Raw genomic sequence first — 18,178 nt, forward strand, 5'->3', positions numbered from 1 at the left:
CCTTACTTCATTTTTTTTAAAAAAACCCCAACCTACCTTAAACAAACCTTGCATATAGAAAAAAGAAAAATGAAGCTTTACTTAAAGTCCTAATTTGCAGTGTGTTAAAACATAAAGCAATTTATAGAGTAAGAAGGAACGGCTTTTTTTTCTTTGGCTATTCTATTAAAATACTATGTTCACTCTGAGTGAAAGTTTAATAATTTTAATGCTGAATTTTACTAAGAGAATATAGCAAGGCTTCATCTATTTGCATAACTTTTGTTCCTGTTTTTTTTTTTTTAAACCAAAGGCTTGGAACATGAAATATAAAAATGTCATGATTAACAAGGATCACTGTATTTTTATATATTTTTTTGTTTTCCTGGGGATACTAAGCATAAAAAATGGGTCAGCTATCAGGTCATTTGCAAAGGGGAATTAAATTGGAACAGAATGAATCAAAATGCTTTGTTCAGCCAACTACATAATCAAAGGATAAAGATTCCAACCGAACAATTTAGTATCCAACTTCCCTAAGTAACCTTTTTTGTTATAAATCACAATATTTCACTTCAGAGTTAGCTAAAGTTAGTTTTAGATTTTGGGATGAAGCACAATGGGGCAGAGTTTTTGCGGATCGCTGGGGGCCTATGTGTTTTGTAAGGTCACACGTTTAGGGGTATGGTGACATCATGACAGAAGCCCAGGAGAGGGCCACCAAGTCAGTGGAACATTGAAAACTGCGTCCTGATCACAATTTCCCTGCTACTGGTTATTACTATAAAAGTACATTTAAAAGAATCAAAATACAAAGTGTTCCCCAGTTCACCAGTACTTTGATGTTTTGTAAGATTCAGTATCTTAGAGCTTCTCTGTTGTAGAATGAAAGTATTTTAGATTTTTTAGACGTACAGCTTGACTTCAAGGTGGCATAGCTGTTTTTGAATAGTGGGCTCATAACAATGAAATTAACTCCTCTGATCATGTATGCAAAAAGAGAGAGAGAGAGAAAATTCAAACCTGGGTGCCTAAGGTTAAGCACTTGAATAGGTATGTACAGGATATGGCCTTTGGGACTAGGAACAGTGGCCAGATTTTCAAAGAGGCAGAGCAGCTGCAGTTCCCATGAATTTACTGTAGAACTTAAAATCAATGGAAGCGGTGGGTAACCATCCTATTTATTTCCACCACAGGAAACATTCCTTTTATATCCTATAATGGGTAAAATGTGTGGTTTTGTACATTAGTCTGCACTTTTAAAGCCTGATGCAGCCATCTTGAAGTTAAATTCAGAAAAATACACTGTTTTGAAAGTCTGAACGAAAAACTCCATGCCATACCTGACTCAGGTGGCGTTGGACTGCTGCAAAGCCATTCGGCCATTGCTGAAATAGCTCTTTCAGATGCTTTGAGACTGGACTGGAAGAAGAAGAAGTCCAGCGCATCTTTTATTTCCCTCTTTATTTCAGGCAAGACATAGATTTTTTTTTATTTCCCTTTTTATTTCATGCAAGACATCGAAGGCATTCAAATATTATGCCCTCCACACACAGCGGTTTCCTGAATTTTCCCCACCCCATTTATATTTTAGGAAGAACCACACATAAAGGGCAAGGCTTGAAATCAGCAGGTCCATTTTTATATGACATGGGATATCTCCCAAACTATATATATCAAAGATGCTACAGAAAGGGATTTTCATATTTCAGGTCAGGAGAGATCTACCATTCAAATAAAGGTGATTTTTCTCCAGGTCTGGGCATTCACTCGTCCATGTGGCAAGTGGAACAAGGAAGGGAACAAGGTGAAAGAGCACAAGCTCGAAAGGCTGCTCCCAATTTCACCCTGTGTAGAAAGAGGCTACCCATAGCCTAGTATTGCAATCACTTTATTCAAGGCGATGAGAGGAAACTTTTACCTCTGTGGACATTTTAGTAGAAACACCAAACACTTGAACACCATTCTCCAGCTGCTTTCAGATTTCTTTATTATAGAACTTTGTTAGAGGGAAGGATTTGCTCCATGGTCATCCTCCTACCACCGTTCCCCAGGCAGATTAGGCAGGCAACTATGGGGAATTTGCAGTGAGGAAAGTATTGGGTCCACAAGATGGCAGTTTCCAAACTCCCATGACACGAAAAATAAAAATAAACAAAAATTTAAAGGTACCAGAACAAAAAAAACCCCCTACCTATTTGCCTGTAATTTGGCAGACTTTGTCTACTCTGGAGGGGCAAATATTGCCTGCAAGTTTCATGTACTTATGTCAAAAATAAAAGCGTCATAGCTACTTATCTCAACAGTGAAGGGGAAAGGCAAACCACCTCTCAGCCTCACCAAAGTGGACTTGAGCTGAATGGGACTGATTCAGAAGCACTTTGGACAGAAGCACAAGGTTTCTGAAGTGCCAACTCAGGATTTGAACCAAGTCTTATAGCTGGTGCACACCCTGAGTTGATACAAAGCCAATTCCAAATCAAGTCAAGGAGAGTTGTCCATTTCTAACACAGCCAAGTGGTGGACATACAGTGGTGCCTCGCATGACAAAATAAATTCGTTCCGTGATTTTTTTCGTCTTGCGATTTTTTTCGTCTTGCGAAGCACGGCGTCTGGAAAGTTTTGGAAAAGCTTCAAAAATCACCAAAGTCTTTAAAAACCTCAAAAAAGGCTACCACACCGCATTCTATGAGTTGCTCCTCGAAGTCAAGTCGCAACTGTATTAACGGTGTTAAGAAAAAGGAAACAAACTTGCAAGACGTTTCCGTCTTGCGAAGCAAGCCCATAGGGAAAATCGTCTTGCGAAGCAGCTCAAAAAACAAAAAACCCTTTCGTCTAGCGAATTTTTTGTCTTGCGAGGCATTCGTCTTGCGAGGTACCACTGTACCAGCTATCTTTACCCACAATAGCTGCTTATAAATATCATGAGTTTCCATGGTTTATCTGGATAAATACACAAAGAGGCCTTACAGAAAGCAAAAGGAACTGGCATATTTTCCTAAAGCTGGAAATATGCTTTTCTATTATTGTATGCAGATATAGACTAATACATTCTGCATATATGCTACATTACTGTGAGAGAGTTACTGAGGTTAAAGTTAAAGTGCTAATTACTTTTTGAGAAAGGCACGAGTGACGAAAACGTTAAAAAGAGAGAGGAATGTATGGCTAGTTGTATTAAAAAAAATGTTATAAAATAGGGGAGGTTGGTGGGTTTTTGTTTGCCTTATTTAATGGCTTATGTTCTTGGAGCTCAGCACAGGATTTTCCGGTCTCTACTCAACAGAAGAATATTCTCTATTTTAAAGAAGAGGGCTGGTAGCTGTAGAGCCAATTCAAACTCCTACTTCCTCCTCCAGAAGAAAGACCAATGAATGTTTAACTTCTCTGGTTTAAATTCTTTATTAAAAAGCAAGAGTTTGCATTGGCAGAGAAACTGCTGTTGCAAGCTGCTAGCACGTCAACATCACAGGTTTGATGTATTTTTTAAAGACCTTGATAGATTGCCAGGCACTGCACAGGAGAGAGGGGATGGGGGAAGCTGTTCTAGAGTCAGTATTTGTTGCCTTCATTGACTTAGGTAAGTAAATAAATATGAACTGATCCTCAAAGCAAGGTGAGACAGAGACAACAAGTTGATGCTTCCCTGGGCGGGGCATTCCAAAAAGGCAGTGCCATGCAACAGGAAACCACAGTTATTTGGAATGGTATGACTAGCATGATTCTGAAGAAAATGGGCCCCATAACTTTAACAGAAAGCTCTGCTCCTTCTGCTCACAAGCGAAATAATTGTGTGCAGTTAATATACCACTTAGCTAGCTCTCTTAAAAATTATAGCACCAGGGCCCTGAAGTCACAATATGGCATTTCAACTATACGTACTGAGTTTTCACATTTAATATCTCAGCCATGTTGGGTTCTTTACACCTAAAAGTTGGCGGACACAGCTGCCTATCCAGAATTTATTTATTTTTTGATTGCTTAAAAGTACTAATGGTGTGGCCAACAACTGGTTCTAAGGTGGCTTTGAGCATTCCTTAAATTCTACAAGCTTGTTTTATTTTTAAATTAAATAAACAGTTCAATTGCCCCTTTTCGTTTATTCTCATAGCCTATTGATCTTAATAGTCTGAGACAAAAGAAAAATTTGAATGGCCATAGAGGTTTTTCCCCCCTGTTCATAATGGGATACCAATTTATTTGGGGATGAAATACTATCTGCTGCTGCAGCTCGCAATCTGCAAGCAGTGCCAGTTTCCAAATCGGAATAGGAAGTCTGTGCCACACTAGATCTCTGGGAAGTATTTGTCTTGGATACCAAAAATGTATTGAGGCCTGTGAAAGTTGTAGTTGACCTTAAGCACAAATGTGGAGTCTTGTCTGGAAGACCACTTCAGCCCAATGAAGGATGCAAATATTGGAATGAGACTTATTCCAGACACAGGGTCTGCCACTAGCACCATGAAAGAGTTTGTCGTCTTATCTGAATGGCCGTCATGGGACAGTTCTTGAAGGAGTCTTAAATATTAAGAACCATGAGAAAAGAGAGCAGGGACATTGAACTTTTCCATCAACAGTTTATGACTCACACAGCAGACTGAGGTCACCAGGGCTGGAACTAGACACATCAAAGAAGTGTTTCAGATTAAAGCAGGGGTCAGCAAACTTTTTCAGCAGGGGGCCGGTCCACTGTCCCTCAGACCTTGTGGGGGCCGGACTATTTTTTTTGGGGGGGGACCTAGTGGGGGCCGGACTATTTTTTTTTGGGGGGGGGGGAACGAATTCCTATCCTCCACAAATAACCCAGAGATGCATTTTAAATAAAAGGACACATTCTACTCATGTAAAAACACGCTGATTCCTGGACTGTCCATGGGCTGGATTAAGAAGGCGATTGGGCTGGACCCGGTCCCTGGGCCTTAGTTTGCCTACCCACAGTTTAAAGCGTTGTAAATTTAAACAGGGAAAACAGGTAGAGAAAAACGGTACTCCATGTCTCCATCTGGTGGCACATGTTATATCGCACATACAACACGTATAAATCGCTTTTTCTTTACCAGTCTAGCTGAGTCCCAGTATTTCTATTCCAGTTATAATCACTGGTTCTGAGTTTGCATCTAGGCCTATAAATTAGAACATGCAAATTGTATGCACATTGGTATCCTATTTTGCTTTGTTTTTGGTGAAGTATTTCACATTTTGGCGGTACATAACTCGTCTGAGGACATCTGTGGATGAGGGGTAGGAGACTGAACTGTGTGCGTTTCCCAAACTTAAGTGAGAGGAGTTGAGTACTTCCCTGTGGTTTTCTTTTCATCTCTTGCCCTGTGTGGCAAAGAGGCCAGACCAAATGCTTTGAAGTCCCAACAAGCAGCTGACTGACCAAGTGTCAAAGTGTCACATCGCCTGAGGTAATCGTTATGTCAGATGACTGTTAGGTGGCTGGCTCCTCCGCTCCCTCTTCCAGTGAGCAGATAAGGAAAATAACATGCCAGGAGGAGGAGCTTCAGCCTCAACTAAATTGCTCTCTCCAGCAACTGACATAATTTGAATATCCCGAAGGCATAAAGTTGGAAATCAAAATTTAAGCCTCGGGACAGGTGAATTCTTGAAGAAGTCTCCAGCACATTTTCCTACAACCAGGGTTTTTTTTATAGTGCTCTCAAGAGAATAAAAGAAATAAAGTCATTAAGATTAATCTACACTGAACTTCTTCTGCTAAGCCACAGAGTGTCAGTCTTGCTGTTCAACTTGTCCAGCTTCTGTGTTTTTCTAAGTGGCCAGAAAAAACTTGTCTTTTTGGACAAACACATCTCCCCCTGCAGAGCTGAATCCCTCCCCCCCCCCCCCAAAAAAAACAACAACTTGAAAGCCTGACAAATTTTCAGGTTTGAAAAGTCAGGTTTCAATGTGATTTGCCTCCGATTAGCATTATTAATCAATGGATTCTATTCTAAAATATACTAACTAGCACTGAAAGATGTCCATTAAGATACTGTCAAATGCTGTTGCCATTGCATGTCTGCTGTTAGATGCAGCCAAGTACAGTGGTACCTCGGGTTATGAACTGAATTCATTCCGGAGGTCCGTTCTTAAGCTGAAACCGTTCTTATCCTGAGGCGCGCTTTCGCTAATGGGACCTCCCGCTGCGCATGCACCTCTGGCACGCAATTTCCGTTCGCATCCTGGGGTAAAGTTCACAACCAGGAGCAGCTACTTCTGGGTTAGCGGAGCTCGTAACCTGAAGTGTTCGTAACCAGAGGTACGACTGTATGCACTGTTCTCTGGCTGATACTGACCAGTGTCAAACTACTGCATGCCTAATACCTTCAAATGAGAACTGCTTGATATAAGATACTCTCCAATGCTGTCTGTTACTGCATTCAGCAGTTGAGTCTGATCAAGCATCTATTGCTGCGTCTCAGATATTGTCAAAAGGGACAGATACTTCACAATTGCTCTAAAAGATCACTAGTTATTTCTTTTTAACATTTGATACCCAACCAGCTTCCAAAACGGCCACTTCCAAAATGCAACGAGCACAAAGCCACTAAACACGTATACAGATCAACCTGCAGTTAACAAAACCAGCTCAAATTGAGGAGTCTAAAGAAAAAGATTTAAAAGATCTTCAAAAGGATAGGAGGGAGCTGGCCAGATGAAACTCCATAGACAATGTCCTCAAGGAAATTGCTATCTCCAGCAACTGACTCCGGTGGAAACCAAAATCATTGGCCACTGCGGAACTCCATGTCCAAGTAGCCTTTTGAACACAAAGTGGGGCTCCCCTAGTGATGTTAAGGTCTGAGAGATTATGGTGGAAGGGTTTATGAGATTATGGTCAAGAACTTTTAGGGCTTTCAAAAGACTGAAATAAGCACTTTGAATTGAGTCGGGGGGACGACTAGTATTCTGCATTGCATTTTTAAGAATTAGCGTTAAAATTCTGCTACTGCCTGATGCAGTAAAATGTTGGTTGCTACTACAGTTCTGGTGAAGGAATCAAATGCTATTGATTACAATGAATAGGGTATCTATCTTTTGAATATTTGCACAACCACAGAATCGTTGACAAATGCTCACCATCAAAATTTGCAGGGGATTTTTTTTGTGTGTGATTATTAACACCAAACAAGCTGTCAGAATTGCTCCCAGATTGCCCCCAATATGACAAATGCAATAATATTTGCTTGACTCCATCATAATTCTCTTGGCATTTAAAAATGTTGCCCATTCCATTGAGCTGAAAGGGAAATCCAAATGGGTGAGAAAGGCATGTTGTGTATACATCTCTCCCATGCCTACGTAACCTTATCAGGGCAATTTTAACCACTAGCAAAAAGCAGAAAACATTCAGTAATGGAATTTCAATGCTGTAACAACAGCTTTCTAGTCATTTTGTTTTTCTGTTAACACAAGTGAACCTTAAGCTCTGGGACTTCCTCTAATTTTTCCATCTTCGGTTTAAGGCGACACATTCCCAAAAATGCAAATATGGCACTCAAAATATTATGTAGTAGCTTTGAAGAACTGTAGTAGGTCTGTTGAAATATATAGAGATTCCCACATTTATGATAAAAGGGGCTTTGTCTGAGCTGGCAAAATGCACGTCTGACTTTATGACAGACCCAAGTAATTCAGAAATGCATGTACATGTGTGCTGTCAACTAATCTACCAACTGCCTCTAATCCACTGATATGCATTGATCTGGCAGAACCAATATGTAGACAACGAAAGCATGCATAAGCAAGGGACAACCCACTACGTGAACCAAGTTCTGTACTGTATATACAATGGAGTCCCACAAAGTCTTGTACCAAAACTACGATGTGCACCTGGAAATGCACGGATCCTGAGACTGGGGGAAAAATATGACACGTGGAATGTCCAGAACTCCTTCAGAAAGCTTAGTCTTTGTTTGGCAATCCTGCAATTTTGTCTGGAACACAACCAGTTAGTTTGAGAGCTTTGCAAATTTGCACTGTGGGCTTGTTCGCCAGAATCAAAATCTCTGAGAAAAGGCTTATTGAGAATTTGGGTTTACTACCAGATGCGCAATCAATGCATTCCATTCCTGCATGCCTTTGTGGTGGCAGCAGTCGATATCAGAAATTCGTCCAGCCAGGAAAGAGTGTAGGTGTGCATCCACTCAGCTGCGGTTTGCCATTATGTAAATACAGAACTGAAGAAGGGGCACTTGACTTTGGCAGCATTTTGAAAAAGCAAAAAGAGATATCAAAAAACCCACCTATTTAATAACAATTGCACGCTAAATCTTATTTCATGCAGTACTACGAGATGAAGATATTATCCCAAAATGAAAAGTACACATGAACACAACAGCTTGTTCCATTTTCAGGGCTAACCGTTTAGCCGTAACATTTGTGCATTAGCTAAATAACATCTCAAGGGGAGCTGGAGATACAACCTTGATGTCTACTGATTGTACACGTGTGAGTTTGCGCTCTCAAAGGATGGTCCTTAAAGCACTCCCTGCTGGAAGCTTTTGTGCATATTGTAAAAAGACCGTTGCTAAGTGCCAATTGAGCCAGTACTGTATACTTGCCATTTTTAAAAAGATTTCATACCACTTGATTATGTTAAATAGGAATGTTTGAAATTTAGACTGAATTACATCAAAATGCCACTGTAGCAGCTATTCTTTCCCATAACTAATCTCAATCCCTTCTGGTGGGTGGTTTTTATGTGTAACAGTGACAGGATATATTACTGGAGCTGTTTAGAGAGCCCTGGTATAAAGAAATCCTAAAGACATACAAGAGCAGAACACAAGTGTGTGATATATTAATAGGAAAAATGAGTATTTTAAGGTCAGCGGCATTTCCTACGCAGCTGAAGAGCCAAGCAAGAAAAGACATCTAGCCACATCCTGAATTCTACCTCCTATCCAGTTGTAAAGAGGTTTCTGTGTTAACCCTTTCTTTATAACCCATTTCTAGTCATTATCTGATTAATTGCAATAGAGTGTACAGCAGCTGAATCTGGAAATCTAAATGAGTGAACACAACACTTTTAGCACATGGGATGCCAAGTCTGCACTATCAGTAGCAACATGGGCTGCCTTCCTAGAATGGTTTGTTGGGGCAGGACCATCACCTAAGAAGAGCCACAGCTCAGTGGTAGAGCATCTGCTTTGCGTGAGGAAATACCCAGAATTTCTGGATTGAGACTCCAGTCTCAAATCTTGGAAAGCTGTTTTCAGCCAGTGTGGACAATACTGAACTGAAGAAACCCAGTGCACCTTCTTATCTTCCTCCCTAAAGCATTAATCCCAGGAAAGCTGGTCAGTCGCCACCAACAACATCCAGAAGCTACAGATGAGAACGTCATTCCCAGCAGCCTCAGAGTATTAGTGCCCGTGCACTAAATCTTGGGAAAGGTTTGAGGTATTATGGGAATATACAAAGTTGCTTCATGGTGGCTCAGGGTTTTGGTTTATTTAGCTCAGTTTTGTTTACACTAGGGGCAGGAGACCTTCAGCCCTCAAAATCTTGGTGGACACCAACTCCCATCAGCCATAACTCATCAGAGATGATGGGAGTTGTAGTCCAATGATTTCTAGAGGACCTCAAGTTCCCTATTCCTGGTGACCTGGTCTACACTGACTGTGGATCTTCAGGCAGGAGTCTTTCCCAATTCTACATGGACACGATATGGATTTAACGTGGTACCTTTTACATGCAAATTATGTGTTCTCGTACTGAGCTCTACCTAGCCCCATGCCTTATTTTGGGGAGAATGAGCTCTGCATGTGTTATTCCAATGCTCTGAATGTATATGTGTGTTTTTCAAAGCCCTCTCGTATCTTAACCTACGTAAGGGACATTTAAAAACAGATCAATATGAATAATCTGGAGACAGGAAAATGAGCATGGGCTAAATGGGAGGGGTGTGTAGATATATTGGCAGAGGGTGTTGGGAACTTGGCAAATGAAGAAAGGCTAGTAGAATGAAGGTTCAGCAGCAGCAAGGATCTGCAAGGTGTTTACAGCATGTAATTAAAAACATTATTGACTGATTGGTCTGTTTACTACGTTTATATTCCACATTTCCCCCACACACATTACTTTCACTATCCTGAAAATAACTCTGTGAGGTAAGGCAGACTGAGAAAGTGTGACTGGCCCAAAGTCATCCAGTAAGGATTTGAACCTGAGTTTCTCGAGTTTCTCTCACAAATCCTAGTTTGGGACTAAACACCGTCTCCCCTGCTTCCCAATGAAACTTATTCCCCAAAGACACACCAACGAAACATTAATCCTGACTCACAAACCACAGAGGCAGCACAGGTGCTATTATGACCAATGATAAGCAGTGCTTAGCACTCATTAGAAATGCATTGGGCCAGAGCCAATCAGAAAGAATTCTAACACTGTCTCTAAAAGTGGCTAACAGGATATCCCAGGACAACAGCACTGAGATAGCCATTGACCATCACTTGCTTCCAGCATCAAGCAATCAGATACGTACCATGTTGTCATGGTACGTATCTGATGAGCCTGTCCTCTAGGAATTCATCTTACCTATCCATTTTTGAAAGTCATTTGAGCTACTGGCCATCAACCCATCTTCTAACAACAAGTTTTACATTATGTGAAGACATACCTCCTTGTTCTGAACTGACCGTCAATCAGTTTCATTGGCTTTTTGAAAGAGGAAGAGAACATTTTTTGTTAGCTCACCTCACGCTCCTAATACAGACAACTGCACATTGTACATAAACTTCAGATATATATTGATGTGGGGCAATGACATTGTTGCAGGGTGCAACACACACCCACACCCCACAAAAGGCTTTTGTGCACCCAGTGCAATAGAGCCACACATAGAGACCTGCTCCTGCACAGAGACTGTGTTAGTTGGACTGAGTCATTTGCTTTGAAGTGGTGGCGCTGAGTTCCGTCCATCACTACAAAAAATAAGCAGAGAGAATACTTGTCTGCTTAAGTGATACACACCAGGCAATTAGAAGTCCTATGCATATCAATGTGTTAATTGTGCATCACTATCATCAGCAAATACAAGAGATATTCAGGTTATGTTTAATACTGAAGCAGCTCAGTCCGCTGTCCATCCATTCCACAAAGCACAGGTGAATGATGTGCAATACTGCCACTTCATGGGCTGCCCCCTGTATCATTATAGGAAAGATCCATGAGACTAAAAACGCAGACTATAAGAAGTCATAATAACTGATGATAGCTCAGAAGTATGTATGGTACTATTGTACTTTAATATAACACTCACACACTGAAATATTTAAAAATGTGTAGATTTAAAATAATAAAGAAAATCCTTTTTTTACATTTTGCTTTGAATTTTTATGCTGAATTTTATTGAAGCACACTTTTAAAAATCAGTCATTTTAGTATCCATTTTTATCAAATTATAATCCTTTATCACTTAATAATAGAGGAGCAGAAGCTTTTTAAGCACATAACAACTGTGACATTTTGATGGAATTTAGTTGGTGTAATAATTTTATCAAATCATATATTTCTTTTCTTTCTCTCCCCCCTGAAATACCATTTATTAAAACATTATCTACCATTCCGAGCTATGGAACGGTAAGGAAAATGTCATCCTAAAAAGACCTGCCCCACCCCTGCTTGAAATCATGAGTCAATCACAGCTTGCAGCACTAAGTACTGCGATATTCGGAGAAAGAATATGATTCCATATAAACATTAGCAGACTCGGAGTTTGGAAAATAACATCGCAGGGCAGCATGTCATTAGGTATGGACTCCGTACTAGCCTTGCAGTGTTTTTAATTTCCAAAATACTATAGGTACATCACTGGATTTGTTCTCACAACAGCCCTCTGGGGTAGCCTATAATTATATTACCATTCCACTCCAGCAGGGTGCTAAAGGAGTCAAAATCCAGCCCAACGGCCAAACTCACATGGCTTGAACGTTCCCATCCTGCCTTATTATGAGAGCGCACTGGGCCAAAGAGAGCAAACAAAAATGTGTTACGCCCTGTTTCTGCAGCGCAACGAACAGGTTTGGCAGGAGCAATTCTGGTTCATTTACTGGATAAATACTTCCAGAGCGGTCCACGGGAAACATTTTGGGAAGAAGCCCTGGAGCATGAAAGCATAATAGAAATTTAGGCTACCTAATTGTTCTTGCATTCAAGCACAAAAAAGACCTTCCCAAATCTTGGTTGAAAGCATTCTATGAGATGTAAGAGTCATTAATAATAAGGATCATGTTAGCAAGGAGAGCTTGTGCCAGTGATGAACCCCAAGAGCTCTTGCCTCTCAGGCAAAACATTATCTAGGCCAACTAGCCAAATATATATTTGCATGCAACAGTGAGCATTTACACATTAACGGATGTTGCATGGACACCTGGATGTGCTGATAGCACAACTGCTCTTTCCGGACATCCATGGTGTTTCCCCATTCTGATAAAAAGGATGACTGCAATAGCCTAGCGAAATCTGAAAAGGTGCGTCTAGTTTTTAAATATGCACTGGCACATAGTGGGATCACTGTCTAGGTTGCAGTGTCTTGGTTACAAAGGCAAACAGTGCTTTTCTTTCGGGATGCAGTCACAATGGGAAGTGCACTTTGCAGGGCTACAAAGCAATGCAGTTCTTCAAAATGGAAATTTGTTCTATGTATACTTTCCATTAAGGATCCTTGCTGGTTTGGCCAGGAGCAGCTGGTGGAGTGATGCTTAAAAGCTACCTTCCCAACACCAGTGTCTCTGCCACTTAGCCAGGAAAGTGCTGGGCAGGTGCATCAGCAAAGTCAATCTTGCACTTCCGCTGATGCCCCCACTCCCAGCCCAGTCTTTGCTGCCACCTTGCCCCATCCTTGCAAATGGCTGGGCTCCAATTGCACTAGCCGCTCCTGAGCTTGTCAAGTCTTCTCAGTTGTATTATCTATACAATCTATTGGAACTTTGCACCTCCTGAATCCTCACAATGCCCCTGTGATGTTGGTTAGGCGAAGTTGATAGTGACTTGGCCAAGGCCGTCCATTAAGCTGAGAATGGATTAAATGATCTAGCTCGTATTCGGTATTTTGTTAAGCTCAAACTAGATAGCTCGGTTGGTTAGAGCGTGGTGCTGATAATGTCAAGGTTACAGGTACGATCCTCATATGGGACAGCTGAATATTCCTGCATTGTAGGGGGTTGGACTGTATGATCCCTTCCAACTCGACGATTCTGGGATTCATACTGGCACGGCTATAAAATGAGAGTGTTACTCTGAATAGCTTTTGCATTGTTCAAACATAGAAAGAGGCCATTCAATTGAGATTACATGTGCTCCTTCTTACTAAACAACATCTTTTATCTGTGTGAACAAACTGCTTACAAGAAAGGTTACATTCAGACAGACAGTTACTTTCCAGGATGAAAACATTTGACTCGCCCTTCCCTCTTCTTTTAATGGACTAAAGGAATGCATAAGTAAGTGTACATAGTCCTCTGTAAAGAACAGGGCTGTGAGTCAAGAGCTCATTGCCCTAGAACGCACAAAGATACATATTACTTGGTCTTTTCAAAGGTGGTGAACTACTCCTGCAGAAAGCAGTGGCACATATTGCTCTGCTCCTGAAGGCATGCATATTAGACACAAATTCTGGAAAGTAGGGAGTAACACTGCTTTGCACAGGTACAGAAGCTGTGTGTGCGTACAAAGACCATGAAGAGGAATTAGGAGTGGAATGTATTGGGCATGTGCAAAAAAGTAATATAGCCACATACAAGTGCCCACAGCCTATCACCCCATAGCATGAGGGGAAAGGGATTTGAAAACAGAAACTTGGATTTGGTACCTCTCCCAGTAAGTTTCCGAGCACAATTGGTGTTGACCTTTAAAGCCCTAAATGGCCTCGGCCCAGTATACCTGAAGGAGCATCTCCACCCCCATCGTTCTGCCCGGACGCTGAGGTCCAGCGCTGAGGGCCTTCTGGCGGTTCCCTCATTGCGAGAAGCAAAGCTACAGGGAACCAGGCATAGGGCCTTCTCGGTAGTGGCGCCCGCCATGTGGAACGCCCTCCCATCAGATGTCAAAGCGATAAACAACTACCTGACATTTAGAAGACATCTGAAGGCAGCCCTGTTCAGGAAAGTTTTTAATGTGTGACATTTTAATGTATTTTTAATCTTTGTTGGAAGCCGCCCAGAGTGGTTGGGAAAACCCAGCCAGATGGGCGGGGTACAAATAATAAATTATTATTATTATTATTATTATTATTATTATTATTATTAGTTATCCATAGACTATGAATTTCTCTCTCTCTCTCTTTTTCCTACTTGCATAGTAGACAAGCAAGATACTTAGTCCTCAATCACTTGTGATTGGCATTTGCTTGTTTAAACACGGTGAGAAGCCTCAGCCGTGAAAAGTGAAATAAGTCTTCAGTTGTGTTAAGATGTATTCATGTGTGATTTGTTTACCTCTAAATGGGACGGCACGTGGCAATATTGTCACTTTTCCATATGTCTCTTATGAACAATTTCAAGTTGGGAATGTTGTTTCATTTTGAGAGCTCTCGGTTGCTTACTCTTTCCCTCATGGTACAAACGACAGAACACAGTTCTTCTTCTGCCATGTGTGCAAATATTCATGCATGGGATACAAAGGCCAGTTTTGGCAATTATTAGATTAGGGCTTTCCTTAACCATACACTAAGACTAAAATGCCATTATTATCTGCGCTGTGATAGAAGACGGCCACTAGAATACGACGCCTTTTAACAAGAAGAGGCTAACTTTGCATTATTTTCCATTATTCTTACTCTCTTTGTCATGGAATGGAGCCATGCTGTGCCATTCTGTTCTGGGTATCAGAGCATGAGCTTGATACACTGGAATTTGAATGCCTCATATTCTGAAATGGATAATGGTTGTACTTGATTTCTTTCACCTCTCGGTTTTTAGCATTTTGATAGGCAAGTGCCACTTCACCCCTAAGGATCTCTGTTGACCTTTAGCACAGTGGGGTACTTTTAGTGATGGATTTATTCTTATGGTCTCTGCTATCCTGGGCGGAGGTGGTATATGAAAGCAAATGTCTTACATATTCACTGTAGCATTCTGAATATTTTGCAATTTGCTAATATTTCTGTCAGCTGCCAAACGGAACTGGTAAAACAGTGTGCTCACAAAGCAAAAAGGATAGACTGCCTTTATTCTACACCATCGGCGATTTAAAACACATCGTTAGAATTTCACTGCTAATTTTTCCCATGCTGACATTACGGATAACACTGAGTTAAGAAACGTAGCCATTTAAAAGAAACGATCAACAAACAACCAGGAATATGTGGAACAGAGATGTAAAATTTCCAGAACAACAATGGGATGAACATTTGCCAGGGGTGTGTAGCAGGGCTGTGGGGTTGACCAATGTTTATAGGGAAAAATTGAAATATATACAACACTTTATAAAATCTAGTTTACTGCTGTAAGAAAATTGTTCTGTTCAGTATATTTAGAACATTTAGAAGCGTAAATGCCTTAATTTTATTCAAACAATAATTACAAATATGCCCATGGTTACTGACAGAATAGCAAGCTGCTGCACTTTTAAGACCGCAATCCTAAACAAACCTAGCAGAGAGTAAGCTCCACTGACTATAGCAGGGCTTATTTCTGAGTAAACATGCTGGGATTATGCTGCATGGTATCTTAGTTTTGGCAAGATGGTAAAATAGGAATAAAGCAACACTTGAAAATGGAAACCATCAACACTGTAAGTATTCAAAAGGAAGGTTTTTATTATCAGCTCCACAAAAAGCAGGCTGGATTCGGAGAACACCACACTTGGTTTTGCACACTCAACGAGGTTGTGTTTCTCAAATAGCAGCCCATTCTGCCTCATAGCCAAGCTTGTTTGAAACCACATTAAAGGCTGTTTTTGATATGGCACTGCAGTCTGCCATTCAGAGGAAAAACAAACAAACACAGTGCATGCTTAAGCTTTGGGCATGGTTAAAGTAATTATTTGAAATCTGGTCAATATTTAGAGCTCAGTATCGCCATACAGAAACTTGTGTTTAGAGAAATGCCCAGAAAACAAACACTTCTATTATGTAATTAAGGAGTGGTGATACATTTGCTTCAATAAAACTGGAGAGTTAAGCATATTTAGTAGTGACTAAGCACCAATGAACTCAATGGAACTCGCTTCCGAGGAGATATGAATGGGATTGGAGCTGCAAGTGTCAGAATAACTGGACAAAATTACTAACCTGATGCCATATTAGTATTTATGGCTACAATCCTAATTCCCTCCAGCCAATAGGGAGTTTCAAGGCAGGGCAATGGAAGCCTTCGTATCCAGGGCACAGCAAAAAAACAAACCAACCCATTGCTCTTCTGTGTTTAGCCAGCAGGCTTCAAATGCAGCAGAACATCTGCCACTCTTCACCTCCCTAGCCCCTCATTAGGATTGCTCTGCATCCCAGCAAATCATATATCATTGAAAATACTAGCATAACTCACATTTATTTCTCTGATCAGAATCAGTGTCTGAAAGATTCATGGCTTCTGACTTTGAACTTTCACTTTGACCTTCTCATGGACTTCAGAAAATGGAAGGTTTGCATAAATTGAAACAAGTTCTTTTACATATTGGTTCCTCCCCCCCTAACTTTTATCAGTTCCTTTCATTTGATACAAACGGTGGAATAACCTGAGCCGAGCGAGAAGCAAGACGTATCCGAGGTTATCTTGCACCACCTTGTTGCATGGCAGATGGGACTCCTTAGACTTGAAGGGATTCCAAACTCTGCCACATTCCAAAATACTATTCCATTAATGGATTCTAATGATGTTGCTTGTTTAGCATGCCAGACCAATGTAATAACTAATTCTATCCCCATTCAGGAAGGAAGGAAGAAGATTGGTTTCCTAACATGTGCTTATCAGTAGTTCCCAAGATTCTCATTTTCCCACTCAGGCTGGGGAGTGGCAAGGAACCCACCTACTCCCAGTAGTTTTCCTTTCATTTCCTGGATTTGCACAATGTTTCAACCATCTGCCAGTGGTAGACACACAACCACATAGTGGAAGAGGTGGGCATGCAGGCAGGGGCGCAGACAGCAGCAGGGTGACCAGGTGGCCCTCCTTCCAACTGGACTCTGCCACCCTGAGGCCACTGTCTCACCTAGATTCATACCTGCTGTTAGTGGTGTCCTTCGGCTGAGATGCATGGTTCTGCGGCACTCCCTCTCAGCTGAGATCAGACACGATTATTATTATTATTATTATTATTATTATTATTATTATTAATCATCATCATCATAACAGGTGCCTTTCCAGTTGAATGCCCAACAGCTAGTGAAGACTTCCTATCATTTCAGCAGGCATTTTAAGAACGTTTTCTGAGTTTATTGTACATTTCTAACCTTACTCAACGCTGCTTGCAGACTAAGATGTTGAAATGGTACATAAATGATGTTTGCTCTGCTCCTAGCTCAGTGAGACAAGAAACAAAAAAGTGCTACCACCTAGAATTACTTCAATTTCCCCTACTGCTGCTGGCTTCATAGATATTTTTTTTTAAAAAAAAACAACCAACATAAAGGATTGGTTTAACATACAGGGTATGCATACATTTTTCTTCCGAACGCCTCATTCCCTCGGGGGAAATCTGAGGGGTGAGAGCAGCAGGGGAAATCTGCTGGTGGGCAGAGACAGATCTGATGATAGTTCTGGATTAACTAATCTGGAATAAAGAAGACTCCACTTCAATTTTCACCATGGCTGTCTCAGATAAGAATTCCCCATCCTATGCAAGTCTACTCAGAGTTAGATGAGGTTACTCTCAAATAAAAAAAAAACCAAGGGGTTTTTAAAATATACAATAGACCAATACAGTTACTGTTCTAGAAATGAAGTGAAAGTAATTCCTTTCTGACTTTAGTGGACTACCCACACACATGCAGGAAGCCTGACAATTCATTCTCAAGACTGCTGGAGGATGGGAATTCTTTTCTCAAAAAAATATAAAAACCTGAGAAAAGATACCCCCCTCCAAATCAAGTAAATGTTGCCCTTTCCAATTGTTCTTAAACAACATGAAAAGAACAATGGGAGCTGGGAGCTGAGCTACAGATGACTCACCTGCGGTCTAAAGTATCCTGCTATTGTTGTCACCATGTCCAGGTTTAGATTGTATGTTCAGTTCCAGCACCATTCCATCTCCT

At 40.9% G+C, this 18,178-nt stretch overlaps 1 long non-coding RNA gene across 1 annotated transcript in view; it reads right to left on the reverse strand.

The window, feature by feature from the left end:
- The window catches only part of LOC114605504 (uncharacterized), a 47,871-nt gene that overhangs the window by 20,889 nt on the left and 8,804 nt on the right, over nucleotides 1–18,178 (reverse strand). Inside the window, exons 4-5 of the long non-coding RNA XR_003708586.2 lie at nucleotides 18,096–18,178; nucleotides 1,323–1,401 (exon numbers count right to left, since the gene is read on the reverse strand). The exon at nucleotides 18,096–18,178 is cut by the window's right edge and continues 13 nt beyond it. This is a non-coding gene — a long non-coding RNA (uncharacterized LOC114605504). The remainder of the gene's footprint in view (nucleotides 1–1,322; nucleotides 1,402–18,095) is intronic.

The sequence above is a fragment of the Podarcis muralis genome, chromosome 10, assembly GCF_964188315.1.
Source record: "Podarcis muralis chromosome 10, rPodMur119.hap1.1, whole genome shotgun sequence".
NCBI classification, from domain to species: Eukaryota; Metazoa; Chordata; class Lepidosauria; order Squamata; family Lacertidae; genus Podarcis; species Podarcis muralis.